This window comes from Mauremys reevesii, linkage group 18 (assembly GCF_016161935.1).
Source record: "Mauremys reevesii isolate NIE-2019 linkage group 18, ASM1616193v1, whole genome shotgun sequence".
NCBI lineage: Eukaryota > Metazoa > Chordata > Testudines > Geoemydidae > Mauremys > Mauremys reevesii.
In genome coordinates, this window is record NC_052640.1 from 22399707 (window position 1) to 22418855 (window position 19149).

At 40.0% G+C, this 19149-nt stretch overlaps 1 long non-coding RNA gene across 3 annotated transcripts; it reads right to left on the reverse strand.

The window, feature by feature from the left end:
- Positions 1-1589: 1589 nt before the first annotated feature.
- On the reverse strand, positions 1590-19128 carry LOC120386459. Of its 3 annotated transcripts, XR_005589722.1 has the most exons (4): positions 18948-19128; positions 11360-11468; positions 7394-7580; positions 1627-1724 (listed from the first exon to the last, which is right to left on the reverse strand). It is a non-coding gene; the product is annotated as an uncharacterized LOC120386459 (long non-coding RNA). The 3 variants fall into 3 exon arrangements; XR_005589724.1 differs by lacking the exon at positions 7394-7580 and having other exon boundaries at positions 1590-1724; XR_005589725.1 differs by lacking the exons at positions 1627-1724; positions 7394-7580 and adding an exon at positions 11030-11206.
- Positions 19129-19149: the final 21 nt, after the last annotated feature.

Here is a 19149-nt window from a genome sequence, read left to right on the forward strand (position 1 = left end):
CCTGTACTAGATAACTTGTGTACAAAAGGACAGTATGAAGGAGGCCTGGATTGTTTACTTGCCTGCAAGACATTGCTATAGGTTGGCCTGGTTCAAGGGAAAATTCTCCAGGGAGAACAGAATAATATCATCTTACCTATGAACATAGAACCCAGAAGAGGGAAAAATCATCTTATGGGTTTTGTCAAAAACTTCTGTTGGTCCTGGCCACCTCCAGGTTCTCTCTTTTTTTGCTTGTTTTGTTTTTTGTTTTGTTATAAAGGTAAGTATTGGTCACTGGCACAACTTGCTTGCTTATCTTTTAAAATTGGTTCATAAAATTGGAAGGAGAATGTATAATAGAGGAATCCTTTGACACTGCCAGAAAAGTAAATATCTCCATCTACATTTCAAATAGTTCTCTTAAAAATCAAACCACTTCATATTCATGTATTAGACTGGATCTCAAATAATGGTACATGTACCAGAAATGATGGTTCAAGCTTTTGTAGCTAGTAGTCTGAGCAGTCTCTACTTTAAGGACTGCTTTTGCAACTTTAGTTATATTGACTAGCACTCATTTATGCACACAGTTGCTGGAGAATTAACTGAATAAGTGCAGTTTAACTTGACTAATGGTAGCAGAATTGGGCCTTTAATGATCAGCTGCTGTGGAGAACCCAAGTACCCTACCAATGCCTGTTTCCTGTCCTATCCACTTATGAAGTTGGATACCCTTATATGTCATCAAGCTTGGATGACATGTAAGAGACAGGAGCAGCCCAAGCTGCATCTCAAGTCAAAGCATGTTAAAGCAAATAGGTAGAATAAGGACTGTCTTGTACAGATGAGGTCTTAGTCTGGTAAGCTGGTTTTATAACCTCCAACTTTCTGGAGAACTAGAGTTGCACCAAAAGGTTGGGATACACTGTACTGGATATACATGTTTATCCAACAAAACACTGATGGCTTGTCAGCATGAAGGAAAAAAACTCCTTTATTTATCCAAATACTTATATTGTCATCACTGTAGCATCTGAGCTCATCCATAGGGATTCTGTTCAGCATGATTGTCATTTAGCAGACTCTAAAGGAACACATCACAGCAGACTTCCAGACCAAATTAAATTGCACAAACAATACAGAAGACTTGCAGTCTGTCTGAACAATAACAATCCTGCATCCATACTTTCATTTTGTTTTTCTAATGTATTTTTCTTCTGACAGCCCATCAACATTTAAAAAAATATTATACTGTTACTGATGCTTGAGCCATTTGACAGCCACTTGAAAGAACCCCAGCAGATTTTGCTGCTTATTTTATTTGTCCTGACTTAACTAGTTTCCTCTGTTGAAATATCATAGCTCAATCTGTAACTCCCAACATAGACTATGTCAGGAAGCACAATATGTGCGGTGTAGGCGAGTGCGGGTACTTAAGCTGTCAAGGGAAATCAATTATAGGAATTCTTGAATTGCGCATTGGATAAAAAACAGATGACATAGCTTTACATGTGCAAGTGTGATGTAAGCTTTTTTAATTTAAATAAAAAAATTTCCATAATCACAATGAACATTTGACATTAAATACTATAAATTGCCTAGGCATAGTGATTTTTTGTATATTTGAAGTACTGCAGTCTCCTCTTTATTTTGGTGTGGAAAATATGTGCAAATAAAAAAGTAAAACATTCCCATTCTGCAAACATTGTGTCCTCTGCATAGAACTCATGCAGATGTGGTCCCTTAGAGAAAGAAAGAGGTTAAGGAAAAAGATTAGTTACCAGTTACTGGTGTTCTCCTAAAGTATTGCTTTTGCTGATCCACACTGGGTGTTGTGTGCCCTGCCATGTGACCACAGGAGCCATTGTAGTAAGGCAATTATCCATTAGAGGGGTACCACTGATCTGGCACTGAGTAGGAATAAATTAAGAAATACTGAACGTTGATGTGTTTGCTGTATGACTACAGTGGGTTAGCTCCACAGGAGTCTGTCTGGAAACATTTAAGAAGGAAAAAGAATGGCTTAAGATAAGCTAGCCCTCAGCAAACACTTGAGAGTTGTTCCTGTCTTGATCTCTTACAGGACTGGTTTTCACCAGAAGGGTCAAAGCCTGGGGGGAGAGAAGAACGATAGCAAAGTTTAAAGTTCATGTTCGTTCTCTCTCAGCACTTGTTGTTCAGGCACCCACAGTGGAGGACTCTAAATTAGGCCTGCCTAGGTTACCAACCTTTAGGTAAAACACCTGTGTGTGTAGATTGTTTTAAAATGCCTTTTTTCTTTTGCTTTTTTCCAACTGTTAAAATAAGTGATACTTTTAAGAAGGCTGTTTGGTCACTATAAGCTACTAGTCATATTAGGAAGAATCACAGGTACCTGAACTTGGTTGAAGCTGCAGGGTATGCACAGTGGATACACATGATTCTATAGCCCAGGGCCCTATCTAAGAGTGGGAGAATTGTGAAATTCCACCGGGAGATAGGTAAAGGCACTAAGACCTGAGGTGGGCATACTCAGGGTACATCTACACAGGGCCTGAGTCCACTGACTTGGGCTTGAGGGGCTCAGGCTCTAGGGCTGAACAACTGACATGTAGACATTCTGGCTCAGGCTGGAGCCTGAGCTCTAGAACCTTTTGAGGGTGGAGGGTCCCAGAGCTCATCTACACAGCAATTTTTAGCCCCACATCTTGAGTCAGGTGGCCCAGGCCAGCCGTGGCTGTGCGGCAGGTCTTTTATCCCCGTGTAGACATACCTTCTGAGGTCAGAAAAGGGACAGAGGTACAGCTAGCTCTGTAACTATGAAAGGGTGCATGCCTCTGTCCCTCAAATCCAGTATTCTAAATCCAAGAGTATAAAAGCCCAGCCTCCTACTGATCCCTGCCTTCATCTCTTTATGATGGCCCAAGTTGACGGAGAATTCAGTTCTCTGCACTGGTGTTTTTATTTTTAAATGACAGCTAGTGTTCTCTTTCAGAAAAGTTGCTAGTTAATAGTGAAGATTACATAGTTGGTATAAATTTCCAACTGTTGGCATTTAAGTTTGACCATTACAACCTGATGTGAACAAAAATGCAAATAGTTAGCTAATTTGTTTAATGTTTAGAAAATGTAGGTGTATTGTATTACTGGCCAAGCTTGTGAAGCCCCCAAAATACCTACCTTCAGCTGGTATGCCACTCTCGGTAAAATCAAGCGAGAGATAATTTTAGACATGTGTCCATGAGCTTCTAAAGTAGAGGGGTCACATGCTTCATCGCATATATAGGCCAAGCTGTATTTCTAGCCAATAACTCTTGAATGCCAGATCTGGTCAATTCCAAATTTCAGGGAATGTTCTAGGCCTCAATGGACAGAACCCTACTGATTTTAGAGAAAATCAGAACAGGGAAATTGGGGGAATCAACGTAATAAGGATGGGGGAAGTGGGTAGGTACAGAGCTCCTGGCAAGAGGAAGAGGGGTAGGTTGCAGAGAGTCCCAGAACTAGAAGGGGATGGGGGAGTAGCACACAGGGAGCATGGAGGGCTACAAGGAGTCCCAGTGTGTACAAAGAGCTTGGCCTAAAGAAGCAATGAAATATGCTGGTTTATTATATTATAACTGATAGGCAAACCATTAAGAGGAATGTCAAGGATCTTAGTTTGTCTCCCCATATCCCTCAGTGTTATCAAAACACAAAAAAAGTCAAAGAAAATATATGTATTTTATTTTCAAAAGCTCCAAATGAAGATCTCTTTGCAATTCTGAAAGTGGGGCCTGTGGATACATGAAAGAATCTTTGAGCCAACTGCAGCCTTTGTAAGTGAAAAGATGAGCCAATTGCCATCGTCCCTTCCCCTCCACTCATAATTTGACAACTGTCCCTAAAAACAGAAGATTTGAAAGCAAATGTCTTTGGGATGTGGTTTTCCAACTGGAGCTCTGAATTCTATACATTATCTCTTTCCATGTAACAAAACAGCAAGCTCAAACCATCAATTACAGCATAAAATCACGTATACACAAATAAAATTCCTGTCAGATAAGTTTAAAATTCAGGATGAGGAAGTCCAGATCCATCACTTTAAGAACCAACACTAATAAAAATAGCCTTTTTTAAATGGAATGTTTTCTACAGAGGAACTCCCGTGCCTAGTGCAGTCTCTCTTTCAAGGCCTGATATTTTAGTTACCTTCCTTTGGCTGAAAGGGATTAAACATGATTCCTCTGAGGACCATCAGTGGTGCTCTGTGCCCATAGAGCAGGGTTGTTGCAGTGACACAAGGTGCTTTCTTTACCCCCCAGAAGAGGAGTATGCTGCTTCTGGAGGCCTTCTAGTCCAAGTAGCAAGGGAAGAGGTTGGTGTTTTGGTTGGGAAAAGGGATGTTAAATTATTTTATGTTTAGTTCTTTCTTACAATGTCAGGAGTGTTAAGAAAGGGCAGTAGTGTCCCCAAAAGTTCAAAAATTACATTTTGGTCTTGCAATGGCCTAAGGGCCAGCAAACAATTTTGTAAAAGCAGCAAAGAATCCTGTGGCACCTTATAGACTAACAGACGTTTTGCAGCATGAGCTTTCGTGGGTGAATACCCACTTCTTCGGATGCAAGACATGTGGATACCCACTTCTTCGGATGCAAGAAGTGGGTATTCACCCACGAAAGCTCATGCTACAAAACGTCTGTTAGTCTATAAGGTGCCACAGGATTCTTTGCTACTTTTACAGATCCAGACTAACACGGCTACCTCTCTGATACAAACAATTTTGGTCAACCATTTTTACTGCTGAAGTTAATTCACTTCATTTGCCATTGTTGTCTTGGTCATATAAAGCATACTTTAAAAATATTCAAACATAAATTAGCATGAATAACTGAGTTTAGACTCAAGCTATAGCCCTTGCAAAATAGTGAATATTTCTTGGCCGAATCTGACAAAGCAAACAGGACAGAACTGCTAATTCAGAAAGAATTAAATAAAGTAACATGTAGGATGTCACTGAGTTCTACAAGACAGGAGAACCACACCCACTCAGAAAAAGAACATCTTAAATATATACAGTACCAAAATCGTGATTCTGAATAAAAAGGCAGCTAATAATATCTAAACTTCCTGAACAGTCGTTTGCAAGATTCCTTGTACATAATCTGTCACTGCTCATAGTGATGGTTTTACCTACATTGTGAACAAAGCACCAATATTGTTCATTAGTTCTTTTCATGCTTACCATCACATACATCAGGTTACAGTGTACAGATAATTATGCTTGTTGGAATTTTTGGATTAATTCTCTAAAGAGGTTTCAGCTTCTTTCTTTTAAAGTAATCAGTCATGTTAAGCTATGACTTTGCTTTTGTACTCTTTGTCATAAACACCAGCAAATGAAACAGACTATTATGTATAAGTTCTTAGAGAAATGATTTGCCAGTGCCATACTACATCATTAAAAACAAATAGTCTTATCTCCTTTTGGACTTATTTTACATAAGAATCATGCTCCTTCTGGCTTGCAGTATTTTTGTTGCTAACTTGTAAGTGTAATCCAGCATGTTTAGTTTTGTTTCATATGACAGAACTCAGGCCTATTCATTACATTTTATCTATAACACCCATTTACAAATTCCAATAACTCTTACATGGTAGAAAGCCAAAGAAATGCCTGGGAAGTGGAGACTTGACATAAATGAGCTCTTTTATCTTTTGATCCACAACTCTGAAATCCTTATTTTCAGATCTTAAATATCCATCTGTAGATGTGTGATCAATTTTAAAAGACAAAGAATAAATTACATTATGTAACTGTGGTTGTGTTCCTCAGCCACTCTTTAAAACTGACCTATTTTTAAAAAATCATCTAAATTTGAAGGGGAGATGAGAGTATTTCCCAATCCATTAGAAACTTGGTTTCAGTGATGCTTCTTCTTCAGCCCCTTCTCCAAAAACATTAACAACTTGTTGTTTTGGCCCAGCCTAGTCCCAAAATAACTACTTCCATTTTGCTATATAATGCAGTTTAGACAGAGCAACAGCAACACATAATTTACATCTAATTCCAGAAACACCTAACTAACAAACAGACTCCAAAGAGTCACATCAGTGTAGCAACATATATGTAAGCTGTAACGCCATCTAGCTAACTCCCAAATTAATTCACATCACTGCACCTTTCTGGAGGTCAGCCAAACAGAGATGCCGTATGTCTCTCTATAACTCATCAATATTAGAAGAAGATATGAATTGTTTGGCACATCTTTCTGTCTCTGGCTGATGTCCGAGACAGATTAATCAGAGAAGAGCACATCACCTACATTAAGACATTTGGGGGATTTTCTGAGCATCTCCCTTGATGTCAATTAAGTGGATGGGACAAAGTCAAACTCCTGCATTAGAAGCAGGATATAGCCAGCAAAAAGTATGGAAAGTTTACAAGGTCCTCTATGGATCAAAATTGGCATCTATGCAAAGTCCAGAAGAGCCTCCCACAAGCTGCTGCCTAAGGAGGCCAATTATTGTTAAATTGAGCTCTAACAAAGTGTTTTCTCTATAGTATTTTGGTTTGAAGCAAGGAAAGGATCTGAATAGCTAACAAAACACCCATTAGCTTGCAGACTGCATTTGTTCTAGGAAAACAAAAGTGCCAGTTAGAATTAAAACTCTACCAATCAGTTTTAATTGTGATGGCATTTAACATCTGTCTGTTTCAGTCTAAGGATGCACTGCCTGGTAAAATCCTTCTGTTTAAATACTCTAAAAAGAACTTTACAATTGGTATCTTCACTTAAAACTTGCAACTAAAATAACTGGATTTAGCCATCTTTTAAACCATTAATATAGCTAAATACTGGAATAGCTGTACTTTTGAAGACTTTGTACATTTCTAGATGATAAAAATAATTGTAGTTTACTTTTAAGTAGTGCAAGTTCACACTTTTACATACTAGTTTTGCCTTTCAATAAGTTGTTTTTAATATTCCCCTCCTTTCCATGCATGTTTTCTCTGCCAAGCAGTCCTTTCTTCATGCTTTCCCTTTTGTACAATAAAGCTGTTTTGTCTTAAAAGCCTCTGATACCTTGTCAATTTTGCTTTAATTAAGCCTTCTGTCATTTGTTGGTCTGCAACATATGATTCTCATTGTGTCATGATAGATCTAGTATTCAGCTGTTACACAGGATGTTAATGTGAACACATCAATATTCATGCTTCTTGATAGATCGTGAAGCTTAATAAATCACTTTTGAAAAGTCAGTGGTGTTCCTGTCAGAGCATAAAACAAGCTAGAGGATGAGGTATGTAAAATGTAGGTTGTTTGTTTTTATCTGGTTTTTATTCCAGACATAAATAAGATATTTGTCTAGTAACAGTGAACTACTTGTTTTACTGTAAATATTAGGAAAATAAATCATTATTCTTACATTTCAGTAGTTATGGGGCTACCTGCATCTCTATGCCTTTCTGGACCCTGAATGCACCCAATTCAGGTGTTTGGCCTCTTGTCGGTTCCTGTGTCAGTCATCTTGTGATTCTTAGAGCAGGACCCAGGTATATTACCCTCTGTATACCAACCACTTAACCTGCAGGCCCTCTCTTTAGAAACCTATGACCAGTGATATTGACCAGCAACCTTTATAAAACAAAGTATTTTTATTTAGTAGTTAGACCAAAGCATCCGAGAACAGATTTAAAAAAACAAGTAGCCTATACACTCTTAATCTAATTTTATGCTTCACTACAAGCTGTTAGGTAGGCTGTCCTCTTACATCACAGGAATGGAACTGAACCAATTTATGGTTTCATAGCCAGCTCAAATCTTGCTGGTCTGTAGGTCTCTGCCTGATAGGGTGACCAGACAGCAAACGTTAAAAATCGGGACGAGGGTGGGGGGTAATAGGAGCCTATGTAAGAAAAAGACCCAAAAATCGGGACTGTCCCTATAAAATCGGGACATCTGGTCACCCTACTGTCTGACTCATCCTGTTCAAACTGGGTTGGGTGCTTCCCACAAGAGCAGGCTAGAGCCATTAAGGCTATTCTCTCTGCAACTGTCATGTGCAATTTGTTAGATGACTATTAGAAAGGGCTTTTTCTCTTTGTTTCTCTAGGCAGATAGGCTGTGCTATCCAGACAAACTTCTAGGCTGAAATATCCACTCCCAATTACGGGACAAACACACCATATTAATGACAAATGAAGATACAGTATTAAAATCAAAGAGTACCCCCATACTTGTCAGGAGGTGAATGACATTTATTGTGATGAGGTGACACTTCATCATAGGCTAGAAATGATTAAAGGGAAAGTCAGGCACATTCAGTTCACCTGTGTGGTAATTAGTTACTTTTCAGCCAGAGAGGGTGAGACTAAGAAGGATCTGGTAATCACCCAGACACTAAGGCCTCATAAATGGGCTAAGAGTTCAGTTTGGGGAAAGAAGCCAGAGAGCAGATTTATATGAAAGGCCTAAACACTGTTAGAAGCTAGAGGCCTGGATTAACCCAAGTTACTCAAAAGGTCACCTTTCTTTCCCTTCCCTCTGACAGCCTAAGGGTACGTCTACACTACGGGATTATTCCGAATTTACATAAACCGGTTTTGTAAAACAGATTGTATAAACTCGAGTGTGCGCGGCCACACTAAACACATTAAATCGGTGGTGTGCGTCCACGGTCCGAGGCTAGCGTCGATTTCTGGAGCATTGCACTGTGGGTAGCTATTCCGTAGCTATCCCATAGTTCCCGCAGCCTCCCCCCCCCTTTGAATTTCCGGGTTGAGATCCCAGTGCCTGATGCGGCAAAAATCATTGTCGCGGGTGGTTCTGGGTAAATGTCGTCAGTCACTCCTTCCGCTGGGAAAGCAACGGCAGACAAGCATTTCATGCCTTTTTTTCCCTGGATTGCCCTGGAAGATGCCATAGCATGGCAATCATGGAGCCTGTTTCGCCTTTTGTGACTGTCACAGTATGTGTACTAGATGCCGCTCACAGAGGCGATTCAGCAGTGGCACACAGCTGCATGCTTTTGCTTTTGCATGATAGCAGCGATGGTTATCAGCCATATTGTACCATCTACCATACCATAAATTGGTAATAAGATGGGCATGGCTACCAGTCCTTTGCACTGTTCCATTTGCTGCTGTCATAAGTGCCCCTGGCTGCTCTTAGCCAGGGGCTAAAGTTAAAATTGGGAATGACTCCCTGAGTCAATCCCTCCTTTTTGGTATCTAAAAATAGAATCAGTCCTGCCTAGAATATGGGCAAGTGTACTAGAGAACCACTGTATCAGAGAACCAGAGAGCACAGCTGCTCTGTGTCAGATCCTGCATAGATTATGAGCTGTATGCTATTCACAGGGGGTGCTCCTGCAACAACCCCACCTGTTCATTCCATTCTTCCCCAGCCTTCCTGGGCTACCATAGCATTGTCCCCCCACTTGTGTGATGAAGTAATAAAGAATGCAGGAATACTTGTTAGTGAGAAATGAGTGGAAGGCAGCCTCCAGTTGCTATGATAGTCCACATAGGACATTAAGGAGTGTGGAGGAGAGGAGCCTAGCATCCTGCTGCTAGTCCAGGGGCAATTGAATCTTTTCTTTACACATGAAGGGTGGGGGCTGATGAAGCTCAGTCCCCTATTGCTATGATGATGATGGTTATCAGCCATATTGTACCATCTACCAGGAAAAATTAGGGCCAGGTGCCCTTGATCGACCTGACCGATGCTAGTAGCATGGTTACCAGGCCTTTTGCACTGCCCCATGTGCCAATAGGCTGATGATGACAATGGGTATCAGTCTTATTGTACCATCAGTCACCCATGGCGGGGTGGGAGCAAGGATGTTGGTGTTGAGTGCTGCACCATCGCGTCTATCTGCAGCATTCAGTAAAGATAGGGTGACATGTAAAAGAGTCAAGACAGGATTGTTTTCCCTTTCACTTCTGGGGGGGGGGGGGGGTTCGTAAATTGCCTAGCAATGCCCTGACCCACCATGGACACTGTTTTGACCCTAGAAGCATTTGGAGCTCAGCCAAGAATGCAAATGCTTTTCAGAGACTGCAGGAACTGTGGGATAGCTTGAGTCCTCCAGTCCATGAGCGTCCATTTGATTCTTTGGCTTTCTGTTACGCTTGCCACGCAGCAGTGCGCTGAGTCCCTGCTATGGCGTCTGTCTGGAGATATTTAAAAAATGATTTTGAATTTCGTCTTCTGTAACGGAGCGCTGATAGAACAGATTTGCCTGCCCTTACAGCGATCATGTCCGCATCGTCCATGTTGGAGCTCTTTTTTTATTTTGATTTCGGACTGCATCGCCACCCGTGCTGATCGGAGCTCCACTCTGGGCAAACAGGAAATATTCAAAAGTTCGCGGGGCTTTTCCTGTCTACCTGACCACTGCATCCGAGTTCAGATTGCAGTCCAGAGCGGTCACTGGTGCACTGTGGGATAGCTCCCGGAGGCCAATGCCGTCGATCAGCGTCCACACTAACCCTAATCTGATATGTTAATACCGATACTAGCGTTACTCCTCTCGTTAGGGAGGAGTACAGAAACCGGTTTAAAGAGCCATTAAAATCGATATAAGGTGCCTCCTAGTGTGGACGGTTGTGGCGTTAAATCGGTTTTACGCTCCTAAAACCGGTTTAAACGCCTAGTGTAGACCAGGCTTAAGATAGCTATGCTAAATTCAACTATGGCCACTTTATTTCAAATGAGAGCGTCCATATGGTGATTTAACGTGCTGTAACTAATATGTATGAGCTTAACACCTTAGTTAATTTGTCTTAACTTTCCTGAGTATCCTCATATACACAAGCCCTGAAACAAGTGAAATTTGGCCAACAGGGAGAAGTTTGTGAATACAGGGGGGAGAACTTTCATGGGAACTGTACCAATAGAACTCACTCCTAGAAGGGATAAGCAAGACCACAGACTTTAACAGCATTCAAAAACAAATGGAAAACCCATTTCTTCTCCCCCTCAATAGTTCTTAACATACTTAATCAAAGTCACTGTCCTTTAACAAAATTCAACTACTCTGTGTGATGAAGAAGACATTTATTGTTAATTACTTGAGGCATTTCATATTATGGTGATAAAGGCATAAGTATCTAGGTAGCTTTCACTACCACTGTTCACATTGCATCTGTTCTTTGGAAAAACTGAGCATCAGTCTTTGATCTACATAAAAGTTTCCCATGAATTGTTCCTCTTCCCTTAAAACCTTCATCTCTGTCTAGGATCTTAGATACAGAGCACTGTGGAGCAAAGAACATCCTTTTGTGTGTCTGAAAAGAGCCTACTACATTTTCCGGGCCAACGTAAACAAATATAAATAATCCTCCCTCTGGGATTCTAGCACATCTTAAATTCACACACAAAAAGAATTGTTAATAATTCACTCAATTTACCTTTTGCCACGTGGACAGACTCTTGCTTTGGTGATGTCAGGAGTTCAGTATACAAGATCTCAGCATAAACAAAAATTTAGCAACCAAGGGGCTGTAACTTTGGGGGAGCCTGATAAAAAATAAAAAAATTCATTATAAGAAGTGTGCTCAAATGTGAGTTGGAATAGGGGGTAGTGTATGATTGGTCTGAGGAATAGTATGTGCACTCACGGTGTGTTCTATAAGCAAAAATATGGATGGAGTTTCAGAATCTAATAGGAAGGTTGTCATGTTCTCTTTTAAAATGTTTTCCTTAAATTTTACTTGTGCAAATGAATATAAAGAGTAAGAATTATAATAAAAGTGAGTGAACATAAAACAATTTTTCATAATTTTATGGGAGTGCACTGTTTATGTGAGAAGCAAGGTCCACAAAGTAAAACTATTTCCCCAGGCTTATCCTCTCCTCCCCTTCACCCAGTTCCTTACATCTCCTTGTCAATTGCTGGAAATGGGCCATTTTCATTACCACTACAAAACAGTTCTTTTTCTCTCCTGCTGATAATAGCTCACCTTAACTAATCACTCTCCTTATAGTGTGTATGGTAACACCCATCGTTTCATGTTCTCTGTGTGTGTGTGTATATATATCTTCCTACTGTATTTTCCACTACATGCATCCGATGAAGTGGGCTGTAGCCCACGAAAGCTTATGCTCAAATAAATTTGTTAGTCTCTAAGGTGCCACAAGTACTTCTGTCCTCTGGTGATGTTGCCTTAGTTTATAACTGTGGCTGTATCTCTTGCTGGCCCACCATCTCCCTCTGGTGGAGGGATGGCTTTGTGAAAAGAACAAGGAGTACCTGTGGCACCTTAGATACTAACAAATTTATTTGGGCATAAGCTTTCGAGGGCTAAAACCCACTTCATCGGATGCATGCAGTGGAAAATACAGTAGGAAGATATATATACACAGAGAACATGGAAAAAATGGGTGTTGCCATACCAACTATAATGAGACTAATCAATTAAGGTGGGCTATTATCAGCTTTGTATAACCTTCCAACTAAACCTATGTACACCCTTTTTATTCTCGGGTCAATAAAACAAGTCCATACAAAACGAAGACAAAGTAGTCATTCACCAGTCCTGTGTGGGCTCTATATTTCTCTGTCTCATGTCAGGCTCAGTCAGTAGTCTGTTTGTCCCTTTTCCCCTTCTACTAGAGAGTACCAGCTTGCCCCTGCTGCTGAGGGGTAATAGAACAGACCTCTTCCTCAACTCCAGATTACAGCTTGGATATTCTGAATTGTGAACAAGCATGTCCCCTTCTACTTGCCTGGTGCCTTTTAGCTGCCCAGTCCTCTGTCCAAATATCTTGTCACTGAGCAGAGGCCGCTCTTATAGTTGCTTTGGTTGTTATGATCCCTGTCCCCCAGGGAGTACACCTCCCACAATTTTCCTTTCCTTAAAGAGCTCAGAGCTAGTAGTGACCCTGCACAACAGCACATCCCCTTAAAGAGGCCACCACACTCTTACAAGAACTAAGATGACATATAGAGGGTGTGTCTGTGTGTGTTTTGTTTTAAAGCCTCATGACCTTCTACAGTATAAATCCCCTTTCTTTTTCACATCCTTGCCTCTTGTCATCCTGTGTCTTATCCTACCTAGACTGTAAGTTCCTCAGGGCAGTGACCGTGCCTATCTTGTATGAAAAACCTCTTGTGCACCAATGATCTATAAATAGCTAATATGGATGGAGTTTTAGTTGTCCCTGTATTTCTTGAGTTTGTATATTTGATATATTACTTTAATATTGTGTGTGTGTGGTCTGTATTTTAGATTCTTTTTAACAAGAGAAGATTCTTATGGAAGTATGAGAACCCAAGCAAACTTTAAAACATGCATTATTTAACTAATAGACTTCAGTGGCCTAGTGTGTAAATAAATACAGGATGAAAATCTGACTCCACTGAAGTCCATTGGAGTTTTGCCATTGACTCCAACAAGACCAGAATTTCACCCACAGCATTTAGACATATACATTGCTGCATGGGGAAGTAATGCAGAAGTTGTGAATTTGAGCATGCCCTATAGTACACTTTACTTTAAAAGTAATATCTCTTTTATCCAAAGGATGAAGCTTACAGTATAACCACAATTATAATGTCTTATTTATGCAGTCATGGGTCTTTACTCAGGCAAAATTGAATAGTTGCATCCTTTTTATTGATTATTAAAAGCACTAGGACCCACTACCTGATCCACAGAGGGTCCACAAAGGAAAATATCCTGTAGTTTTAAGGATTTACATTACAATTCACATTCTATTTAGAATGTAAAGATACATGTACACACCAACCCACTGATTACAATACATATTGAGCAGAGTTGTAAGGGCTCCTCATAGCATACTAAGAGTAAAAATTAAAAATCCATTCAGTATTCTCAGAATGTATGGTATAATTTACATTTTGGACAAAGGTAGTTATTTTTTACTGAACTTTAGTGAAACGATTATTAATTTATATTTACTTAGTACTCTACATTCTAAAAGATCCTGAAGTGCACCACAGTTATAGGCACATAGAACATTTGGAATGCAGCCATCTCAGCATATTACCTAACAGCATGAGGAAGGAAAATGTTGGCCAAGGAAAACCTCTACTCTTATAACAAGAAGTGCTAAACAGACGGTAATCAATATAGTGCATGGTGAGATGTCAAACAAGTGAAGCTGCATATCAGGATCTGGTGAAGAAAAACTAAGAGCTATTTATTCTGTTAAGTCTTTGATTGACCTCTTAATTAATTTAATAGTAGGGAATGAATATTTTGTTCTGTATACTTGCAGGGGTTCTGCTGGTGAGCCTTTAAATTGAATGAGACTAGTCACATTAGTAAGCATTCACCAATCTGGCTCTTAAGAATGGAAGGAATCAGTCTACTATGGCTGGCTTTGAAACATGTCATTTAAAACATTGTAGAGGTAGAAGGAATCAACCCTTTAGCTCTGAGAACTTACAGTGATACCAACTTAAATAACAAAAATAAAGCACACTTTAGTCTGAAGCTTCTTACCTATTGTCACAAGAAACTGCTAAGATTACTATAACAAATGTTTTTCTCAATTTTTCAGTTTCTTGGTGCCTTTGATAGCACTGTGTGTATTAGTTTCATTTGTCAGTTTCTCCTGTACTTGTGCATAGTCTCTTGTTTGTCTGGGTCTTTCACAGAGCAAGGCAGCAGGGGAAAAAACTACAAATGTAACACTACTTCCAGATGGCTAGTGGCAGCAAAGGGCAAGGTTCAATATATCTAGGGGCCCTCTTGACAAATAATGAAACCAGTTCAGAACCCTGGGAAAACTAAATACACCTGTGCTACGTGCCCTTAACAGGGAGAACTTCCCCATGTGCAAGCACTGCAAGACCATGTACAAATAATGGAAATCTTTATTAGGGAAAGGGAATACAATCATAAACTTAGAAAACACAGCAACAGAATATATATATATATATATATATATATATATATATATATATATATATAATATTAGGCCTGTTGATTAATCGCAGTTAACTCACGTGATTAACTCAAAAAAATTAATTGCAATTAATCGCAGTTTCAATCTCACTGTTAAATAGAATACCAACTGAAATTTATTAAATATTTTGGATGTTTTTCTACATTTTCATATATTGATTTCAATTCAACACAGAATAAAAAATGTATATTTTTATTACAAATGTTTGCACTGTAAAAATAATAAAAGAAATAGAATTTTTCAATTCACCTCATACAAGTACGGTAGTACAATCTCTTTGTTGTGAAAGTGCAACTTACAAATGTAGATTGTTTTGTTTTTGAGTGCAGTTATGTAACCAAAAAAAATATAAAATTTTTGAGCCTGCACGTTCACTCAGTCCTACTTCTTGTTCAGCCAATCCTTAAGACAAACAAGTTTGTTTACATTTACAAGAGATAATGCTGCCCTCGTCTTATTTACAATGTCATCAGAAAGTGAAAACAAGCATTTGCCTGGCACTTTTGTAGCCGACATTGCAAGATATTTATGTGCCAGATATGCTAAACATTTGTATGCCCCTTCATGCTTCAGCCACCATTCCAGAGGACACGCTTCCATGTTGACGACGCTCATTAAAAAAAAATGCATTAATTAAATTTTGTGACCGAACTCGTTGGGGAGGATTGTATGTCCCCTGCTCTGTTTTACCTGCATTCTGCCATATATTTCATTTTATAGCAGCCTCAAATGATGACCCAGCACATGTTGTTCATTTTAAGAATACTTTTACTGTAGATTTGACAAAATGCAAAGAAGGTACCAATGTGAGAGATCTAAAGATAGCTACAGCACTTGACCCAAGATTTAAGAATCCCAAGTGCCTTCCAAAATCTGAGAGGGACGAGTTGTGGAGCATGCTTTCAGAAGTTTAAAAAGAGCAACACTCTGATGTGGAAACTACAGAACCTGAACCACCAAAAAAGAAATCAACCTTCTGTTGGTGGCCTCTGACTCAGATGATGAAAATGAACGTGTGTCGGTCCGCACTGCTTTGGATTGTTATTGAGCAGAACCCATGTCCTGTGCAATGGTGGTTGAAGCATGAAGGGACATATGAATCTTTAGTGCATCTGGTACGTAAATATCTTGTAATGCTGGCTACAACAGTGCTACGAGAACGCCTGTTCTCACTTTTGGCTGACATTGTAAACAAGCAAGGGCAGCATTATCTCCTGTAAATGTAAACCAACTTGTTTGTCTGAGCGATTGGCTGAGCAAGAAGTCGGACTGAATGGACTTGCAGGCTCTAAAATTTTGTTTTATTTTTGAATGCAGTTATTTTTGTACATAATTCTATATTTGTAAGTTCAACTTTCAGAGATTGTACTATAATATTTATTAGGTGAATTGAAAAATACTGTGGGGTTTTTACAGTGTAAATACTTGTAATCAAAAATAAAGTGAGCACTGTACACTTTGTATTCTGTTGTAATTGAAATCAATATATTTGAAAATGTAGAAAACATCCAAAATATTTAAATAAATGGTATTCTATTAACAGTGCAATTAATCATGATTTTTTTAATCGCTTCACATCCCTTATATAATATAATGTGTGTATGTGTAAGTAAAGTCATCCTCTTTCTAATAACTTTGTCAACAATGCCTCTAATTCCTTCCCACCTGCTGGTGAGAATCTGTGAGGGGTAACAGTCCCTTGGCTGTACCACTCAGCCATCCACCAAAACCATAGTCAGTTTGGATCAGTAACTTGTTGTAATCCCAGCATCTCTTTGCAGGTCTTTCTCCAGTCCCAAGGAGTCTTATCTGGTCCAGCCTGGAGGACCACCAGTGGTTAAAGTGGTCTGTGTGGGGTTTTGTTCTGTCTCCTCCCCCCTGCCCCCAGTGGGCTGGGGAGGTCTATCATAACATGGGAGCAGCAGCTTTGATAAGACCATGCTTAAAGTGCATCACTTAACAACCCAATTTGATATCGATCTATCTTTCTATCTAGATAGATAGAAATAATAGATTTTTACCAGTGTCTGTGACCTCCACTTTTAAGGACTAGACCTACTTCCTGACCCATTTTTGTCATTCAACTTTATTAAAGTCCTGCGTAGAAAGGTGCCTCACCAGAATCCCCTCAGCTTTGATGCTGTTCTCTGCACTGTCTCTCACAGCAAAGTCTCCTTGGGAGGGGAACTGAGAACACTTAAGACCCTTGGACAGAGAGTTCTGATTGCTTGGAAGTAAGTTCAGAGCAATGAGGTCCACATAGCCTCTCTGGAAGCCCACTACCCTCCAACCCGAAATCCAACTTTGTACAGTGATGGTGACTTTCCAAGTGTCACTAGCGAAACGGTGATTAGGTAGCCTATGCAAATAGAGCTCTCTGTGTCAGCACTTTCCCTTTCCACCCAGAGTGAATAGAATGCTTTTTCCCCTCCAAAGCTTCTGCCCATAAGGCTTACACAAATATAGGAACATGCAGCTATAAGCATAATAAGATTTAACTTTATATTGTCCCTTTAAATAATAAAATGCTGGCTGTCAGTTATTTTTAGTTTTTGCCCTGAAACACAAAATACTCAAAAGCTACCTGTAGAGAGAATGTAAGAGCTGTCTACAACAATTTCAATAAACAGATTTTTGAGATTTAAATATTCCCTTGTAGGGTTATGCATACAAAAACCACAACTGTATGGTAATGCATGAGACCTGGAAAGTAGAACTGACTAGTCTAGGATCATTGTTCAAGCTGAGTGAAATACAAATAAATCAGACGTGAAAATGGTGGAAAGTAAATTAGATTTTAAAACTTTCAGTTTTAGTATCTTGAAGTGAACCTAGATATAGAATTAAAATATTTGTGGTATGATTATCTTATTGGTGTCCTCTAAGTCTTCCTGGGGGGAGGAGTGGAATAAAATCACTAGAGGAACTATATAAAATTCATAATAAAATTATGATAGAACAATTTTTCTGTTTAGATCTTAGTATTTATATAGACCCCTTAAACTAGGGAAGTCAAAGTTATTTACAAAAATTTAGACCCCCAACATTCTAATGAGGTAGATAGGTATCATCCCTATTTTACAAAAAGAGAGATATGGAAGTATGTATAGGTAAAGTGACTTGCATGTAGTCATGCAACAAACCATTAGTCCCATATTTTGCTGGCTTGATACCAAGATGATGTTACCGTAACTGAAATGATTGCTGGATGGTGAGACAGTCAAAAGTTGCTCTGTGAGACTCTACACTGCAATGTGATTATTTTAGGGTTGGGCAGCTGAATGATCTGATGACTGGCCAATTGACCTGTTAAATAATGTCAAAATAATCCTATTTTAAAGCATTAATTTATTGCAATAGTAATAGAAGAGAAAGACTTTATGGTCTCCAACAGGCTTAGTTTTAGCTATAGACAGATACTTATGCCTAATTACAATAAACAAGTTACTTCACCGAGTTATTTTAATTCAGAAATTGTGAAACAAATTCTAAAAATGATGGAATGGTTCACAATTCAATCAAAAGGCAGTCTGCTGCCTACATCATGGTATCCTTGCTGGACTATTTGACTATTCAACTAATAGGTGGTCAACTGACATAACTTCTCTGGTCAACTCACCCAGTGGTCAAGCAGAGATTATTTTTAAGGAATGTCTCCAAATTGCATCATCTTGGCACATCATCACATTGCATCCCGCCCTGATGCTACTGGACCAGACCAGTAACCCCCTCACATCGCATAATAAACACGCTGCCATTTTCCAAGTGTCCCGTCACTTTGGCAGGGCAGCCTCCCTGCTTCACCCCCCTCTTCCCCAGCTCACATGGCCGTGCAGCCACCTCTTCACACGAGGCTGGCGCTCTGGGCAGAGCACCCCGGTGATGCTTGGGAGGGCCCACGCTGCACTGCAGCATTTCCACGCCACCCAGCCAGTGACATTTTTGCATGAGGCTCACGCCACGCTGCTGTGGTCTGCTACCACGTGCCCGCCCCCGCGGCATTTCTTCTATGCGCCACCCTCCACTGGGGGCCTTTTCTCAGTGCTAACCCCTCTTGCCTACATTGTGGGGCCAGGCAGGCCTCAGATGGTGGGGTGAGTGGCAGAGCTAGGCGCTGTACGCGGGCTGCCTCTTCTGGCGAGACCGGGACCAGCCTCAGCCTCCAGGAAAGCCCCGTCTCGCTCTCCCTCAGGGAGAGGTCTGAGGAGAGGGAAACGTGACGGTTAGAACCGTTAACAATTCCCCCCACCTTGCTGCGCGCGAG